At 47.2% G+C, this 12764-nt stretch overlaps 1 pseudogene across 1 annotated transcript; it reads right to left on the bottom strand.

Annotated features, from left to right (window-relative positions):
- Nucleotides 1-8457: 8457 nt before the first annotated feature.
- LOC112868013 (glycosylation-dependent cell adhesion molecule 1-like) lies at nt 8458-12275 on the bottom strand (annotated as a pseudogene). Its single transcript, XR_015253561.1, has 4 exons — nt 11110-12275; nt 10152-10196; nt 9182-9404; nt 8458-8700 (listed from the first exon to the last, which is right to left on the bottom strand). The product of XR_015253561.1 is annotated as a glycosylation-dependent cell adhesion molecule 1-like (transcript).
- Between the last annotated feature and the right edge of the window lie 489 nt (nt 12276-12764).

Raw genomic sequence — 12764 nt, 5'->3', positions numbered from 1 at the left:
TAGACACTGTACTTAGGAAACTCATACAAGATGAAAGGATCTCCTCGTGTAGGCAAGTGCTCCCTCCTGCAGCGTGGGGGTGCCGTGGCAGCTGGGGAGACAGAACATTCATGGGACAGGTTTCACCAGGGAGAGCGGTCCATGCGTTAACAGGAATGTTCCTGAATAGCGTTGCTTCTTTCTCTGCTGCCCTCTCATGATGCAAATACACACATTTGGACAAGGCTTCCCTTCTCCTTCTCTCCCTTGGGGTATGTCTGCTGTTTCCCCATCTGCTTACTGGCTCAGGTAGGGAGGAAGGAGAGGAGGCCCCGCTTGGACTTGTGTCTTGACCGCGTTCTTTTTTTTTTTTTTTTAATTTTTTTTTTTTAACGTTTATTTATTTATTTTTTTTTAAAATTTTTTTTTTTTCAACGTTTATTTATTTTTTTTGGGACAGAGAGAGACAGAGCATGAACGGGGGAGGGGCAGAGAGAGAGGGAGACACAGAATCGGAAACAGGCTCCAGGCTCTGAGCCATCAGCCCAGAGCCTGACGCGGGGCTCGAACTCACGGACCACGAGATCGTGACCTGGCTGAAGTCGGACACTTAACCGACTGCGCCACCCAGGTGCCCCACGTTTATTTATTTTTGAGACAGAGAGAGACAGAGAGAGACAGAGCATGAACGGGGGAGGGGCAGAGAGAGAGAGAGGGAGACACAGAATCCGAAACAGGCTCCAGCCTCTGAGCCATCAGCCCAGAGCCCGACGCGGGGCTCGAACTCACGGACTGCAAGATCATGACCTGAGCTGAAGTCGGACGCTCAACCGACTGAGCCACCCAGGCGCCCCTTGACCGCGTTCTTTAGTTCAGCTTGTCAGAGAGGTCAGAGTACCGTGGGTTGTCTGGTACTTGTCTGGCCATTAATAAAAGTGATGCTTTGTTCTCCTTTCTGCCCCCTGTTCTGGAAGCACCTTCTCCATGGGCCTGATTCAGAGGAATGGAGGGTTGACAGGCTGTTGGGCCACCCTGGAGCCTTGACAGTAAAATCAGGGACTGGCCTAGGGGGACACCAGCACGGTGGATTTTTTTTTTAAATTTTTTTTTAACGTTTATTTATTTTTGAGACAGAGAGAGACACAGCATGAATGGGGGAGGGGCAGAGAGAGAGGGAGACACAGAATCGGAAGCAGGCTCCAGGCTCTGAGCCATCAGCCCAGAGCCCGACGCAGGGCTCGAACTCACGGACCTCAAGATCGTGACCTGAGCTGAAGTCGGACGCTTAACCGACTGCGCCACCCAGGCGCCCCAGCACGGTGGATTTTAACAGGCAAAGGCTTTGAAGTTAACTTTGACCTGCAGCTTTATGGGTGCAGCTGAAGTGGGAATGAAATTACCCCAATTTCATGTGGGTACAGAGCACAAGATGGTTACATTTTGGCTTCCGATTATTTGTGCTAATCTTTGGTAAGTGGTGCGAGGTTGGCTGTCCCCGATCCTGATTGTCTACTTTGTTTTAAACTACATTTAAGGCCACAGATGGAAGCATGGAAGGATTTTATTTATGGACTGCCCACAGGGTCCTAGAATTATTCCTGCCACACAGCCTCAAGTTGGCTCTGGGTTGTACATTTATTAAGTCAGCCCTGACCTCTGATCTCAGAGGCCCACTGTGGGATTAACCACATAGGTGTGGTGCACTTTGCACAGATAAAAAGGACTACGACCCCTTATGTGGAGGAAACACCAATGTGGATGAAAAGAATCAATGGAATTATTACAAACCTAAAGGTTGGGTTTGTATCTATTTATCAAGGTGTCTTGAATATTGTGTCTTTAGAAATCAGACTTAGAGAATCAAGGAGATATGAGTAGCATTTGAGATGCAAGTCTTGGTCTTAATAGGGAGAAAAATCAGCAAGAAGAGGAAAGAAAAAAGAAGGAAGTTCTGTTGACTGAGCTGGAGAGAAAGATAAGATTTTCTCAGGAGAAAGGTTGAGTTCTTAGGGGCCTTATTTGAGATATAGCAAAAGAAAAAGGAAAGTGTCCCTATCGAGTGTTTTTAAGGACTGAACTAGAAAAGAGCAGAGTATTTATTCATTTCTTCTGGGCAAAAGATATGAACAGACACTTTTCAAAAGAAGACATCCAGGTGGCTAACAGACACATGAAAAAAATGCTCCACATCACTCATCATCAGGGAAATACAGATCAAAACCACAATGAGATACCACCTTACACCAGTCAGAATGGCTAAAATTAACAACTCGGGCAACAACAGAGGTTGATGAGGATGTGGAGAAAGAGGAACCCTTTTACATTGTTTGTGGGAATGTAAACTGGTGCAACCACTCTGGAAAACAGTATGGAGGTTCCTCAAAAAACTAAAAATAGAACTACCCTACGACCCAGCAATTGCACTACTAGGTATTTATCCAAGGGATACAGGTGTGCTATTTTTGAAGGGGGACGTGCACCCCAATGTTTATAGAAGCACTATTGACAATGGCCAAAGTATGGAAAGACAGATGAATGGATAAAGAAGATGTGATATGTATATACAATGGAGTATTACTTGACAATCAAAAAGAATGAAATCTTGCCACTTGAAACTATGTGGATGAAACTAGAGGGTATGATGCTAAGTGAAATTAGTCAGAGAAAGACAAAAATATGACTTCACTCATATGTGGAATTTAAGATACAAAACAGATGAACAGAAGGGAAGGGAAGCAAAAATAATATAAAAACAGGGAGGGGGACAAAACATAAAAGACTCTTAAATATAGAGAACAAACTGAGGGTTGCTGGAGGGGTTGTAGGTGGGGGGCTGGCTAAATGGGTAAGGGGCATTAAGAAAGACACTTGTTGGGATGAGCACTGGGTGTTATATATAGGGGATGAATCACTGGATTCTACTCCTAAAATCGTTATTGCACTATATGCTAACTAACTTGGATGTAAATTAAAAAATAAAAATAAAGTAAAAAAAGAGAGGCAAACCAAGAAACAGATTCTTAACTATAGAGAACAAACTGATGGTTACCAGACGGGAGAGGGGTGGGAGGATGGATTAATTAGATGCTGGGGATTAAGGAGGGCACTTGTGATGAACACCGGGTGTGTATGGAAGTGTTGAGTCACTATATTGTACACGTGAAACTAATATTACATTGTGTGTAAAGTCACTGGGATTTAAATAAAAATTTCAAAAAGAAAGACAGAAAGAAATATTCATTTCTGGATCCAAGAGGATGAATGGGGCCGATTTAATAAGGATGCAAAGCCGACCGAGGCCGCTAGAGGGAGCCTGGATGGGGCGAGAAACCAACGTAGAAGGGTTTGCATAGTGTTGGCGAGGAAAGGACCCGCTTAGCGGCGAGCACAGCGACTATTGTTAGGTTAGTTTCAAAGGGACACAGTTATTTAGGAATGAGGGGTGGCGGAGGTATTGCCCATGCCCTGAGGGGCAGGCCCAGGAATTTGTGGTCAGGACCTCCCTGCTCCCCGAGCAGTGAGAAGATGAAATACACACCAAGGGGAATTCATGCAGGAAAGAAATATAGATCTAGCCACATCTGAGTTAAATTAGGACTACTGGGAGCATTATTCCAAATTTTTAAATATCACAAGATGACAGAAATGTCTTAAACGGCCGACTTTAAGAGAAGAGATAGTAGCATGCTCCCCACCCTCTAGTGGTAAACTGTCCAAATTCACCTCTCCATGGGACGCGGGAGGCCGCTGTGGCTAAGGGCTGGCCTCCTGTATCTTGAATCCTCATTAAGGGTTCTCCCCACGCCCCCCCCCCACCCAAAAAAAAACCCCACAAGGCTGTTGTGTTAGATTCTGGGCACATGATTGCTCTGAGGCCTGAGAATATGCTCGTGCTTCTAAGTTTCATTGGAGTAAAGCTGGTGCCATAGTATTATTCTGCGTCCCAGTTACTCTGACTTTGAATAAGAGGGACCAGTGAGCTGCTTGGGGATAGATTAAGTTAACTTTGGAGATGTCGGGAGGAGCTGTTTACATTTCAGGGGGGAAGGCCAGGATATAGCCAGTCTCCTGCCTCCGGGCGTTAACAGTCTTGCCCCTGACTCTGGGGGGACACTCCCCAGGCTCGGGCTCTCCACCCTGCTCATCCTCACCAGGCTTGAGGCCTCACCACAGTCTGTCCTGCTGTCACACCTTGGGGGTCTGGAGACGGGGCTCCCCCCCAGGCCAGGGAGAGGACAGATCAGGTTCCTCACCCCTCCCCACACTTTGGGAAGCTGAAGTTGCAGGGAGAGTGTGTGCACCTACCCCTCCCTTCAGATCCCGACCTTCTTCTCCCAAACAGCTGGAGCCCACACAGAGAACCCTCTGCAGCCCATCCCAAGAGGTCACAGGGTGTTGTCAGGTGGGGAGGCCCCGCCAGAGCCCTGGCAGCCGCGTGGGGGAAATGGAGAACTGACCTTGTGACCAACGGATATTCTTGAGGACTGGGGATGTCCAGGCAAATGGACGAAGCTAGGTTCCTTCGGAGTGATGCCTCCTGGGTAAGAACGAGCAGAACAGGCATGGTAAAGGGAAGAATTTTGGATGTTTCATTTTCTTGCATTCTAATGTAAAAGAAAAGTATACTGAGATTTTGTTTTGTGTTACTTTTGAAATTAGGAGGGGGGGGGTTAGGTTCAAATTTAGAGTACTTCTTGGTTGCTAGAAACTGTTTACCAGTTTATCAGTTTATTAAAAGATATGATAGAGGATACAGTTGAACAGGCAGACAACGAAATACCCAGGGCAAGGTCCAGGAGGGTCCTGAGGGCAGGTGTTTCTATCCCAGTGGAACTGGGTGATGTCACCCTCCTGGTGTGTGGATGTGTTCACCAACCTGGATGCTGTTGTCTTGGAGTTAATTTTGGTCCCCTCTGGACCCAATCGAGAGGACTGGGGGGCAGTAGTTAATTGGCCACCCCAATGATTCCAGGAGGATATACAAAGAATGGTGATGAGAACTTGTTACGTCATTTTTTGTTTGTTTGTTTGCAAGTATTAAGTGAGCAAATATATGTAAAGCACTCAGAAACTTATTTCCCCATTTCCTGTTTGGAAATCTATTTCTTATTTCCTTCTTTCACATAGCAGGGGCTACAGAAATCAGTGGGCCATATGATATGGCCACTTTGGTTTTTTTTTTTTGTTTTGTTTTGTTTTTAAATTTTTTAATGTTTATTTATTTTTGAGAGAAAGGGTAGACAGAGCGTGAGTGGGGGAGAGGCAGAGAGAGAGCAAGACACAGAATCCAGGCTCTGAGCTGTCTGAAGCAGGCTCCAGGCTCTGAACTGTCAGTACAGAGCCCGACACGGGGCTCGAACCCACGAACCGTGTGATCCACCGAATCATTAACCGAATGAGCCACCCAGGTGCCCCTGATATGGCCACTTTGTAGGTCAGGAATGGCCAAATATCTGTGATGTGGGAGACTGCTCTGATGCATGGCTTGTCTTCTCCTCCCCCCTCCCCTTCCCTTCCTGTCTTTCCAGCCATACCTGTGATTGGTTGCAGATCCTAGGTCCACATGTTAAGCCAAAAGGGTGGAGAGAAGAGAAGGTTACTCCATGTTGAGGGTGTTCCCTCTTAGAAGCACCCTCCCCACAAGAGGAGCAGGTTGGAGGGAATACTTCCCAGCCTGTTTTCCCGTGTGTTGCTTACTCTCCTTTGGGGGAAAAGTAGATGATCCTATGGGTGAGAACCCCAGAGTAGCTCATCCTGCCCTATCTCTCATTTAGTCTGTGAATCGGGGGTGAGGTGGGGTAGGGTGGGGTGGGAATGGGGAGATGGGGTCAAAGCCGAAGGCTCCTTTGGCCTGGGGTCTCCTATCCAGTTTTAACCGAGAGCCCTGAATTTTGGGTTTATAAAACATCTGTCCAGCTGCTAGGAAGCTGGATGCTTTCACCATTATGTAATGACCCTCATGTCATTTTTTTATTGGTCTCAACTGGAGGGTCAGAACAATGAGTCTGGGGCTTTTAATCTCCAAGACACTTCAATTTTCCTAACCTAATCTTCTCAAGGACCTTCCCCTCCAATTCTTTCCTAAACTCCAGAATCTCTCACCACCTTCCTCTGTCATTTTGGCAAGAATTTATGCCTCATCTCAAGAATTTATGCCTGGCAAGAATTTATGAGAAAGACCCATAATAGAACTTTCCATCTAGGTTGGGTGATGTTTTTGGTGGAGTTGTGAGTGTGTCTTTGTATTGGAGGGGAGGGTGGGTAACTAAGGGCAGTGGGCAGGTGGAAACTTTCTGTACCAGGAAAAAGCGAAGGAAGGAAGGATGGAGATTATTTTATCTGCCCCCAGCTGTGAACACACTTCCAGTTTTTTCTGGGCCAGGGCAGCACCTGGCCTGAGTTGCTGTGGGTGGATCACCCTGTTGATCTTCCAAGTGCATTTTTTTTTTTTTTTAATGTCCTGGGGGTAGGATAATAGACATCAGAGGTGGCTCCTGCGTTGGAAAAACTCAGTCATCCATCTGTCTTTCCTTATTCACACACAGAACACTTCACTTCTGACACTTCTGGTTCCCAGTGCGTGTGAGTTTTCTCCCATCAAGCAACTCTGGTCAACTGGGTGTCCTACAATCCAACTCAGCTCTGACAGTACCTGGAGGTTGCGTCAGCTCCCACAGGGAAAGGGCTCAGTCCCACAAGACTGTCCTCCTTCAGATGCCAATTGCAAGTCTAGGTTGTCACCTGTTCTTCTGACTGATCGGCTATAAATCATATAAATCAGAGCTTCCCGTGATCCTTCACTTGAGTTCAATTAACTTGCTACAGCGGGTCACAAAACTCAGGGAAATGCTTTGTTTACCAGTTTATCAGTTTATTAAAAGATATGATAGAGGATACAGTTGAACAGGCAGACAACGAAATACCCAGGGCAAGGTCCAGGAGGGTCCTGAGGGCAGGTGTTTCTATCCCAGTGGAACTGGGTGATGTCACCCTCCTGGTGTGTGGATGTGTTCACCAACCTGGGTGCTCTTAGAACCTCACTGTAGTGGGATTTTATGGGGACTTTATCACATGGGGCATGATCAATCATTGACTCTGTTTCCAGCCCCTCTCCCCTCTCCAGTGAAGTAGGGGTGGGGCTGAAAATTCCAAGCTTCTAATGATGGCTTGGTCCTTCTGGCGGCCAGCCTCCATCCAGGAGCCTCCAAGAGTGCACCAGAGTCACCTCATTAGAACAAAAGATGCTCCTGTCACTCTTATCACTTAGGAATTTACAAGAGTCTTAGGATCCCCATCGCTGGGATGCATCAAAGTCCAGATATTAGAACAGGGATGATTCTTTTTTTTTTTTAATTTTTTTTTTCAACGTTTATTTATTTTTGGGACAGAGAGAGAGACAGAGCATGAACGGGGGAGGGGCAGAGAGAGAGGGAGGCACAGAATCGGAAACAGGCTCCAGGCTCTGAGCCATCAGCCCAGAGCCCGACGCGGGGCTCGAACTCACGGACCGCGAGATCGTGACCTGGCTGAAGTCGGACGCTTAACCGACTGCGCCACCCAGGCGCCCCGAGAACAGGGATGATTCTAATGTGCTTATCATTTAGGAAATTACAAGGATTTTGAAGCTTTGTGCCAGATATGGGGGAACAGAGACCAATACATATATTTTCTATTATCTCATAGTTTCCTTCCTGCATCGTATCTCCCTTTGAATAGGCAATCTTCCTTCCGTTTGTAAGACCGAGAGAGATTTTTATTTTCCCAGTCTCTTCTTTCCCCATTTGGTCCCATATGCCTTTATAGTGAAAACTGCCCAGGGTTGTGTGTGTGTGTGTGGGGGGGGGGTAATTTGGCACATATTAGGTAGATGAGTGTGACATATAGTAGACACTGGGTGGATGTGTAGACCCCATCCACCCTGAGGTGAAGCTGAAGTCTTGGCAAATGGGGATGTAGAGGAAGGAAGGTGGAGAGAAGATGAGAGGGCACAGGATGGGACCCTGGGAGCATAGAGTGCATGGTCAGAAAATGTGCCAGGAAGGAAATGGGGGGCTTGGAGAACCAGTAGAGTGCAGCACATTGGGAGGTCAGTGCGGGGAAACTTTCTAGAAGGGGTAATCGTGTCCAGTTCTGCAGAGACCATGAAGAGAGGAGTAGGGACCAGAAATAGCCACCGGGCTTGTTGCTGTCAGTGATGTTGGGGGGAGCAGTTGCTGGAGGGTGTGAAAATGCAGATTGCAGGGGGTGAGGGGTGCAGGGGGTGAGGGAGCAGGGAGGCAGTGTGGATGAAGAGGAGGGGCAGCTTGAGGGGAGTCACGACCTCACAGAGGATATTTTGGGACGTGGAGACTTGAACAGGTTGTAAGCTGAGGAGGGGAGGTTTAAAATTAGAGCGATGGGGTAACTCAGGAAGAATCCTAGCGGAGTGGGGGCCTCCGCCTTCCCTCCTGGCCCGACAAAGCCACCACAGAGCCAGACTGGGATGCAACGCTTTAATAAGGGACGTGGGGAGCTGAGAGATGGTGGTCGGGGCAAGGAGGGTTTGGGTGCCGTAGACACCAGCTTTGGCCGGGACTGGGCCTTATTATCATTAGGGCCTTATGACTTCATAGGCATGAGGGAGTAGGTTTTTCAGATAGCTCATGGTTTCTTTTACAGTTTTGTCCAGATTCTTCCCGATTTTATGGCCGAGCTTGGCCAGTTTTCCCTCTGAGGTGGTTGCTGGGGAACGTTGGGAGAGAAATGGCAAAGTAAGGTTAGTCCCCTCACGCCTCCCCCACACTCCTCAGTGCTGGCACAATCAGCGGATCCTCCAAATCTCATTTACCTTTTTTTTTTTTTTTTAAATTTTTTTTTTCAACGTTTATTTATTTTTGGGACAGAGAGAGACAGAGCATGAACGAGGGAGGGGCAGAGAGAGAGGGAGACAAGAATCCAAAACAGGCTCCAGGCTCTGAGCCATCAGCCCAGAGCCTGACGCGGGGCTCGAACTCACGGACCGCGAGATCGTGACCTGGCTGAAGTCGGACGCTTAACCGACTGCGCCACCCAGGTGCCCCGTCATTTACCTTTAATTCTTGTTCCCCTTCAGCTTCCTTTCTCTTTCCACCCCCAACTTTCTCCCCCAAGGTAGTGTCCCGCCACCGCGTTTTTCTGTTTAATGCCTCCCTCCCGGCTTCTTCCCCTTGGCCCTGGCTCCTACCAGTCCTGGGAGTGAGTTCTGTAGTCTCTTCTGACTGAGAGGGAGCATTTCTGATACTCCTCCTGGGGGATGGGGTGAAGCAGCTCGGGCCTTTGACGCTTTGGTTTCCTGGTAGATTTGGTCATATCATCCTCTTCAAAAACCAGCTCTTCTCTGGAGATGAGAGATTCCTCAGAAAGGTTTTCAATGGAGACACGGTCCTTTTCGCATATCAGCTGAGCAGCTGGGACCAAGGAGATGGAATGAGGGGCAGAGAAAGAGCTCATGGTAAGCAACAGCCAGCCAGCTCTCTGCCATATCCCTTAACATGCAGAGAGTGTCAGAGTTGAGCCATTGCTCAGTCAGTGTAGACCAGAATTGAGATCCAATGCCTGCATCCAAATTTATGAGCACCTAAGGGCACACCCCTGATTTTGAATGCCGTTGAATAGGGATTCCATTCTAGCACATTCACCTTCCCGATGAAAAGAGATTAACTATGCAAACACCCGATCCATTGTCTGGTGCATAGGAGGGGCTCAATAAATACTGGCTCTTTTTTTCTGAGTTCTGGGTATTGCTTGAGTCTTCCTTCTCCGATAAATTGGGGGAAGCTAGCCTGAGACTGAATTGTGTTTATGGATAATCTACAAAGCAGGGTCCTGCGATATTCATGACTTTGAGGCCGTGGAGGAGCCTGGGACCGAGGAGCCCCTCCAGCATCCTCCCCTCAGGGTGAGCTGAAACTCCCTACCTGCTAGCATTTGGGTATGAGATATAGTCATCTTCAATGACTACCCAGCATGAAGTGCTGTTCAAATTGTTCCCGGTCCCCAGATCTTGGCCAATTAGTGCAGCAGGAAGGATTAAGGTCCAGCGCCAGGAGGGATGGTCTCTGCTCCATTTCTTCCTCAGGTGGAGAATTCATCATTTACTGGACCATCTTTCACTACCACCAACTCCCTCTAAAGGATGCCAACATGAGACTTACGGGCATTTATGGGTTGAGCCTGCAAGTGGATGTCATCTTCTGGCTCTGAAAAATAAGGGGTTAGAGTTTCTGGAGGTCTTAAGACATTTGACATGTGAGATGCTTGTATGTACCCACTCCCCACCCAGCATTTCCACCTTCCTTATCCTGTTCTCTGTCTTAGCACTTCTTTTTGTTTTTTAAAAAATTTTTTTAATGTTTATTCATTATTGAGAGATAGAGAGAAACTGAGCATGAGCAGGGGAGGGGCAGAGAGAGGGGGAGACACAGAATCTGAAGCAGGCTCCAGGCTCTGAGCTGTCAGCACAGAGCCCGACGTGGGGCTCGAACTCACCAACTGTGAGATCATGACCTGAGCCGAAGTCGGACGTCCAACCGACTGAGCCACCCAGGCGCCCCTGTCTTAGCACTTCTAACACACTTATATAATTTGTTTAATATGCCAATTATCTGTTTCTTTCTCCTAGAATGACATCTCAATGATGACTGAGGTCTCTGTGTTTTGTTAGTGTATCTCAAGTGCCTAGAGCTGTGTGTCTGGCACAGAGTAGGTGCTCAATAAATAGTCGTTAAATGAATGTGTGTATATGTCTTGCCCTCATTGTTACAGAGGGAGGCCGGGGGGCCCAGAGGAGGTCAGTGGCTTTGGTGTGTCCAGCACCCTCAGAGGCTGGAATCTTATCTGAATCTGTTAACCCATAGTCCACCTTGATTTGGGTCCAGTTGGCTCCTCTGGCCCCAGCGCCAGGATTTCTAGGGTGCAGGATTCCTGGTATCATGAGTCCTAGTCCCCTGCCTCCACACCTCAGCCATCCCGGGTGTGCACTTTTGGTTATGCGTTCTCCACACGGTGCATTACAAGGATTAAGGAGGGGTCTTCCTACTGCTGACGACTCTCCAGGGGACAGCTCAGTGACCTCTGGGGAACAAAGAGGAGTGTAGCAGAAGCCAGACTCACCATTAAGGATGGCGAGAGATGTGGAGGCTCAGGTGGCCAGCAGCAGGATGGTAAAGAATCTCATGGTGAACCTGTAGCCAGATCCGTCTTCCCTGGGGAGTCTGTTGAGTGTTGCAGAGGCAGTAGTCCGGCAGAGGCTTTAGGCTTTATTTATCTTGGGGTGGGAAAGGGCTCTGGGGAACCTGGTTCCGGATTGGATCTGGGGGCATTCCAGGTTTCCCCTCCCAAATTCCCTTTTCTGAATACATTTGTTGTTGGGAAATGGAGCTTCTGGGAAACCAGTTAACAGGAAAGTAAGGCCCCCAGCATTTCCCTGGCGTGGGCCATGCCAAAGGTGTGTCAGCCCCAGGCTCCACCTCCGGAAGTCCTTGGAATAACTAAGTGGGTGTGAGTTTCTCTCCTTCATGGTACTCATTATTGGTGTAATTTTATTTTTATTTGTGTAATCAGTTAATATCTCTGTGCCCCAGGAGGACAGAACTTCCGTGATGGGTGGTGGAACTATGTTTTGCTTGCCACTGTTTTCCCAGAACCTAGAAGGAGCTGGTACATAGTAGGCACCCAGAATATATTAGGAGGGTGAATGAATAAAGGCAGGTAGGCTGCAGATAAAACTCTGTCAGTTCAGGAATGAAGGAGCGCGGCCGTTATAGGAATTCTGATTACATGCCAGGTACTGTGCAGAGTTTGTTCATATGGGATATTTTACTTAATTCATCATGGTTGTGAGGTATGTGTTACTCATCAAGCAGGAAAAGTGATATTCACAAAGGTGAGGTCACACATCTGGGTGGATTTGAACCCATGTGAGTCTAACTCCAAACTCTGTGCCTGCTACAGGTAAGGTCTGGTGGCTCCAGAGGTGGGTGAGATGCCCAAAGAGCCACATGAGAGGTGGTGGGGGACGCACCCAGGACTTGGGCCTGGCTCTGGGCCTAGGGCTGAACTCATTGATCTTCTGTGCCTCCCTCAGGTTGGAATTTTTGAAAAGTTTTTATTTAAGTTCCGGTTAGTTAACGGACAACGTCATATTAGTTTCAGGTGTACAGTGTAGTGAGTCAACACTTCCGTACGTCATCCTGTGCTCATCACAAGTGCCCTCCTTAATCCCCATCACCTATTTCACTCATCCCCCCCCTCCCCCACACACCTCTGGTAACCACCAGTTTGTTTGTTCTCTATTGTTAAGAGTTTGTTTCTTGGTTGGCCTCTCCCCCACCTCTCTTTTTCCCCCCTTTGCCTGCTTGTTTTCTTTCTTAAATTCCACATGAGTGAAATTATATGGTATTTGTCTTTCTCTGACTTATTTTGCTCAGCCTGATACTCTCGCCCCATCCATGTTGTTGCAAATGACAAGATTTTATTTTTTCATGGAGTAATATTCCATTGTGTGTGTATTATATATATATATGTATATATATACACATTTATATTATATATTTATATTTATATTATATAATATATATAATATATAAAAAACACATTTATATTATATATACACACATATATATTATATATATGTATATATATATACACATATATATATTCCACAGTTTGGTTATTGTAGATAATGCTGCTATAAACATCGGGGTGCATGTATCCCATTGAATTGGTATTTTTGTATTCTTTGGGTAATTACTAGGTTGGAATTTTTG

The sequence above is a fragment of the Puma concolor genome, chromosome B4 (genome assembly GCF_028749965.1).
Source record: "Puma concolor isolate L17-30 chromosome B4, mPumCon1.1.hap2, whole genome shotgun sequence".
Lineage (NCBI taxonomy): Eukaryota > Metazoa > Chordata > Mammalia > Carnivora > Felidae > Puma > Puma concolor.
This window is presented reverse-complemented; position numbering and strand designations above follow the sequence as displayed.